This window comes from Balaenoptera physalus (genome assembly GCF_965194825.1).
Source record: "Balaenoptera physalus genome assembly, chromosome: 13".
NCBI classification, from domain to species: Eukaryota; Metazoa; Chordata; class Mammalia; order Artiodactyla; family Balaenopteridae; genus Balaenoptera; species Balaenoptera physalus.
The window spans coordinates 44,613,305-44,620,319 of record NC_138892.1 but is presented as its reverse complement, the minus strand read 5'-3'; positions in this window follow the sequence as shown (position 1 = coordinate 44,620,319).

Genomic DNA, 7,015 nt, shown 5'->3' with positions numbered 1-7,015 from the left:
TTCAATTGTGTTGTAAACCAAAAACTCCTCTAAAAAGTAAAGTATTAAAATAATCTTACAAATAAATTGTGAGGTCTTTAAGAATGGTGTAATTTTTATTTATAACCTCAATATAAAAGTATACTTTACCTTAAGTAGGTACTTAATTTTTGTGGAATAGCTTGTCATGAACAAAACACTTACTGACATAATTTTAAATAACATGAGGTATTTCCAGCTCATAACTTACTACACAAAATAGGTTTCAATAAATATTTTTAATTTATGAGTATATAAATGAACAAATAAGCCTTCAATTTTATTCTTACTTTACAGAATCTCAGTCAAAATAACTATTAGCTCAAAACAGTTATTCTTCAGACATCTCCCTTAGTAAAATGTGTGTATTCCTAGTCACAGAAAAAGATCTCTGTAAGGAAAATACTGCTGAAATCAGTTTAGATTTATGTTAATTACATCCCTAAGCTCCCTTACTTTTCATATTTGAAGTGAGAAGCCCAGAGTTTTCCTAATTCTTTTCAAACATTTTAATGGGAAAAAAATTACTAAAATTTTATGTGGTATATCCCTTTTCATTTAACAGTCTTATTTGTTTTTGCAAGGTAAGTCAGATCATTTTCTACTGCAGAAGACTATGAGTACTACTAAGGGAAGATTAACTAGAATAGAAAATATTTTCCTGAGGGATTTATATTCAGAACTAGTCAGCAATGTCAACATTATTTTTCTATATTGTTTTTCCCCAATGTAAGAAATTTAGTTAAGAGAAAAGATACTTGAATATATACTGTGGTGTAATTATCTTGAAGTAACTACTTTCTACCAATAAGAATTTTGATGCAAACAAGGCCCAGTGGGTTGCTGTGATATTTTCCTCAATGAAACAACAAAAGTTGATGTTCTCACCAGTACTCAGTAACTGAAATTTCTTGTGGTTCAAATACATTTTGTTAGAGAAAAGGATTTCCAAATTGTGTTTTACTGGACCAATACTCAGGAAAATAGTGGGCCTACTCCTAAAGAACTATTAAAGGGAGGAACATTTAATTTTGTTTCTGGCTTTTACTTATACCCACCATATACTTTCTGCCTATATTTTGTGTGTTTTCATATAATACTTTTATTAAATACTGTAGGCTGCTTATATATTTATTTAATCATCAGCTTTGAGAAATATAAACTACAATTATTTTCCTTAAAGATTGGCTTTATGAGGAAGGGATCAAGATGGTGCAGTAAAAAGACCCTGAGCTCACCGTCTCTTATGGGCACACCAAAGTTACAACTACTTACAGAGTTACAACTACCTATGAGAATGACCTGAGGATGAGCAGAAAACATATTCCACAACTAAAAGTATAAAAAAGGAACCACAATGAGATGGGTAAGAGGGACAGAGATGTGGTCCTGTCAGGAGGCACACCACACAGGTTGGTGACTCATAAATGGGGAGGATGTCACAACCACAGAGGTCCTCCCCAAGGAGCAAGGGGACAGAGCCCCACATCAGGCTCCCCAGCCTGAATGTCCTGCACCAGGAAGAAGAGCACCCAGAAAGTCAGACTCTGAAAACCAATGGGACTTACATTTGGGAGAAGTGGAGCTCTATAGGAAATAGAGACTTTGCTCTTAAAGGGTGCATGCAAAATCTCACATGCTCTGAGTCCTGGCACAAAGGTAGTAGTTTCAAAGGCACCTGTGTCAGACTCTCTTACTGATCTTGGAGACTCTCCCACAAAGGCAAGAGGCAGCTGGGATTTCCCCTGGGAACTAAGATGCCAGAGGCAGACATTTTGGGGATCTCATTCTATCGTGCTGACATGGATGCTGGCAAGTGCCATTTTGGACTCCTCCCTCTTAGCGTATTAGTGCCTGGGGTCAGCCCCACCCACCAGTGGGCCCACAGCAACTGCAAGAAGCAGGGTCCCACAGCCAGCTGGGCCAGGGCCAACCCTGCCTACACCCATGCACACAGTAGTTGACCCCATCACAACAGAAGGACACATGCAGCCCACATACAGGACACTCTTGGAGCACTTAGCTCTGGTAACAGAGGAGAGGATGCTGCTGGGACCCATAGGACATCTCTTATTCAATACATAAAGTCATTTCTTCAAGATCAGGAGATGTAACAAACCTACCTAATATGTAGAAATAAACACAGAGATCAGGCAAAATGAAGAGACAAAGGAGTATGTTCCAAATGAAGGAACAAGACAAAACCTAAGAAAAATAACTAAATGAATTAGAGATAAACAATCTATCCAATAAAGAGTTCTAGGTAATGATGATAAAGATGCTCACCAATCTTGGGAGAAAAATAGATGAACTCAGTTAGAACTTCAGTGAAGAGTTAGAAAATATAAAAAAGAACCAGTCAGAGCTGAAGAATACAATAACTGAAAAACACACTAGGGAAATCAAGAGTAGATTAGATGATATAGAAAAATGGGTCAGTGAAATTGAAGACAGAGTAGTGGAAATCACTCAAGCTGAACAGAGAAAAAAAAATTTTTAAATAAGGACAGTTTAAGAAATCTCTGGAACAACATCAAGTATACTAACATTCACATAATAGGGGTCCATGAGAAAAAACAGAGAGAAAAAAAAAGAATAGAACTTATTAGAAGAAATAATAGCAGAAAACTTCCTTAACCTGGGGAAGGAAACTGACATCCAGGTCCAGGAAGCACAAACAAGATAAACCCAAAAAAGATGAACCCAAAGAAATCCGCACCAAGACACATTACAATTAAAAACAGCAAAAATTGAAGGTAAAGAATGAATCTTAAAAGCAGCAAGAGAAGAGCAACTAGTTACATACAACAGAATTTCCATAAGGCTATCACCTGATTTTTCAGCAGAAACTTTACAGGCCAGAAGGGAATAACATGATATACTCAAAGTGCTGAAAGGAAAAAACCTACAACTAAGAATACTCTACCCAACAAGGTTATCATTCAGATTTGAAGGAGAGATCAAAAGTTTTATAGACAAGCAAAAGCTAAAAGAGTTCAGCACCATGAAACCAGCCTTACAAGAAATGTCAAAGGGACTGCTAAGCAGAAAAGAAAAGGCTACAACTAGAAATAATGACAGGAAAATTATCTCACTGGAAAATTCAAACATATGGTAAAGGTAGTGAATCAAACATTTATAAAGCTAGTAGGAAGGTTAAAAGACAAAAGTAATAAAATCATCTATTTCTACAATAAGTAGTTAAGGGATATGCAAAATAAAAAATTTAAAATATGACATCACAACATATTTTTTCAATATTTTTCTTTTTTGTTTTTATACATTGTTTTTTTACATTCATATTTTTTGTTGTTTGTTGTTTTTGTTTTGTTTGCTTGTTTTTGTTTAACCTTGCCCTGCTTATTCTCTAAGCATTGTGGAACTGTGCTTTGGTGTTTGTCATTAATTTTGGAAATTTCTCAGCCATTATATTTCCAAATATTTATTCTATTTTATTCTCTCATTTTTTCTGCTCTGGCATTAAAGTTATGTGTATATTATGCCCTTGGAAATTATCTAACAGTTTTTGTTGTTTTTCATTCTTTTTCTTTTGGATTTTAATTTCTGAAGTTTCTTTTGAGCTATCTTCCAAATCACTGATCCTTTCTCTGTCATGTCAAGTCTACTGGTAGGTTCGTAGAAGATATTCTATAACTATGTTATAGTGGGATTTTTCCCCATCACTGTCTTGATTCTTTCTTAGAGTTTTCATCTCTCCCTTCACATCTGTTCTTGCATGTTATCTACTTTTTTCCATTAGAGTCCTTAACAAATTAACCATAGTTATTTTAAATGATTTGTCTGATAATTTCAACATCTGTGTCACATCTTTGTTTGGCTTTGATGGTTGCTTTACCTTTTCAGAATGTGTTTTCCTTACCTTTAGGAACTCTGTAATTTTTGTTGTTGTTGTTGTTGCTGAAAGCCAACAATGTTGGCTAATGTAAATAAAGGAAATAGGTTTTCAGTGAGAGATTACATTAATTTAGCTAGGAATCAGGCTCTACTTAAAGTCTGATGAAGCTACAGGTACCAGAGACTTCAAATTCCTCTGGTGTCTTTGTTTCTGTCTCACCTTTACTTTGGGCTTTTCGAAGAACTCCTCCTTGGTTCCTTCAGCTATAATCTTTGATATTATACTGTTATACTGTTGATATTATGCTGTTATCGTGGAAGGGTGTGGGTAAAGAAATCTCTAAAATCTAATGAAATCTCATTGTTTGAATAGCCTTTGTCAGAGGATTGTGACTTTCCCAACTTTTTTCCCCAACATGATTGCTTTTTTTCTCTCTTCTTCCTGATCCTTTCATGGACATCATTCTTCTCAATCTATTTCCTTGATGTTCTGACGCCTATTGACTACTTCCCATCTTAGGTGACACAAAAAGGCTAAAGAAGGCTGAAGTGAAAGGAATGCCCTTTCACTTGAATAATGCTGTAGCAATCTTTTACCCTGGAGAGTAAGCCTTTATTATGCAGAAGGCTCAAGGAATTATTTACATTGATTAGTCTTCCCTTCCTCTGACATAAATACAGGGTATCTTTCTCATATCTTCATTATGAGAACCTGGTGTGAATCCTCGAGGTTAAACACATAAAAGCTTAACCTTGGCTTTGCCCCCTGGAGTTTCTTACTCTCAAATTGAAATCCACACCCAGTCTAGAGTGATTTGTCAAAACAGCTTCTGCTCCGGGTAACCAAATCTTGGCTGTGTCTCTTTGGATGAGCACATCTCTACAGATTTTGGTGCGGTGGTTTGCCCTCTGATGGGTCCAAATAGAATCCTTGATTTTAAGTTTTTTCATCTTTTTCTTGTTGTAAAGACAGGAGTGATGACTGTCAAGTTCTTTACAGGTCAGCTCTGATACTAGAAGTCCCCTTTAAAGAATTTTAAATGTTCTCATTTATATGATCAGAATGTGGTTGTAGATCATAGTGAAAAAAACTCATTTAGTGGTTACCAAATACTCTTCATTGAAAACATTTTTATGTACAAAGAGTTAAACATCTTTCTGCAAAAAAAGATTTTGTAAAATTAATTATTCTCCTAATTTGTTGTCTATTAATCAATGAATTCTGATTCTCTAATTGTGGTTGTAAGTGAAATGGCCATATGCTGCATATTAATTCTAATTGTTGAAAAACATTTGGACTCATGTAGTTTATTTTTGTTTTCAGATCCACAGGCCAAACTCTGGCCACAGAAGCCTGATGCAGATGAGTGTGTCATGACTTTCACCAGAACCCTAAAGGTACTATAGACTCTTAGGTATTTTCCTGAGAAAGATAAATGTCCTTTTCTTTTCTACTCCAGATAAATCTTATAAAATCTTAGATTAATATAATTCCACTTAGGAGCTAGAGAAAGGAAGGGAGATTTCACAGCTACAAAAGTATTATTTTTTAATGGTAATGATGATATTTGCTTCTCTCCTACAGACATATGTAGTGATAAATATAAATATTTTTGTATTTTGGTTTCCTTGGAGCAAAAAATCCATAATGTTATCCATTTTATTTTGTTTAGTCATGAATCAGAATTCAATTTAGCCTAGGGTTCAGGAAATATCCTTGGAGGTGAATAGCTGAGCAAAATTGGGAATTAGCTAACTAAGAAAGAATAACAGACTCTGTGTAGAAAGGATAGTTTATAAGCAGAGAAGAAAAAAAAGGAATATAGTAAGAAAGCTAGAAATAGCATGATGTTTCCTAAGAACAACAAGAGATTTCTTCTTACTAGAGATGCTAGAGATAAGCAGGAAAGGAGTATAGTCGGGGATCTGTCATGAAAGCTTTAAGAGCAATGTTAAGGAATTTGGATTCAATTCTACAGGCAAAGAGGCACTTGTACCAAGGTGATGTAACAGATAATGAGGGTTGAAAGGACCATAGTGGAAACAGGAAAAAGAGAGTCAGGAAAATATTGAGACCACGTTGGAATGATTTTGTTCAATATACAAGTTGAGAGAAACGTTGAAGTCAAGATTGCTGTTAGGATTTCTAGGTTTGGTGAGTGACTAGATGGTGCTGATATTTCCTGAGAGAGAAAAAAAAAATGAGGAGGGAGACACCCTTGAGATGGGGCGAAAATGGGAAAAAAGGAATAGGCCCCGGTTGGTATTCTATGAATGGGGAATTTGTTGCTTGTAGCATATTTATCGTTAATAACACAGCATTTATAGTAAAAGCTATGTGAGTGTTTGTAGAGAGGAAAGAGCTAAGGTAAGCACTCCAGGAAATATCATAATTTAATTAATAGAAAAGGAGGAGACAAGGAAAATGAAGGAATACTAATGTCTAAATGGAAGAGAAAGCAAGGTGAGTGACATCACATGATTCAGTGGGCAAATTATTTTAAGGAGATTAATATTATAAATTATTAAGGAGATTATATGGTCAACAATATTAAAATCAGTGAATCAGTGACAAAGTACAGAATGTCTATTGTTCTTAGAAATATAAAATTTACCAGTTGAAATGCTTTTTCAGAGTAATTTTAGTAGAAATATATAGATGTTAGTGTGTTAAGAAATGAATGGAAAATGATGAAAGTACCATACCATTAGACTGAAGAAATTTAGTCCCAAAATTAAAAGAGAGAGAAAGAGCCAGGGAGAGAGAGAACTGTAATGGAGAGGAAAATTTAAGTGAGTGTGTGTGCATTGTCATGAGAAAGACGTGAGCATGTTTGTAGTCTAGGGGAAAAGGGTAAGTATCATGAATAAGAAGGCAGATGCAGAAGAGATGGCAGATCCCTAGGAGGTAGAAAGGGGCTAGAGGGCCATTTCCCTTCCTGTGACTTTGGATAATTGGTTAGTTCTGTATGCAGGTAACTGTGTTGGTTGGGGATGATAGACAGAATTGCAGAAACCATAGTCTATGATTTTACTATTCTTCTTGTTCTAAATCTGAGGCGAAAATGTCAGGTTCGACATTTAATTTGGCCAGTTTCTGAAAGTGTTTGCGTTGAAGTAAATGTTTATCTACAATCTTTAA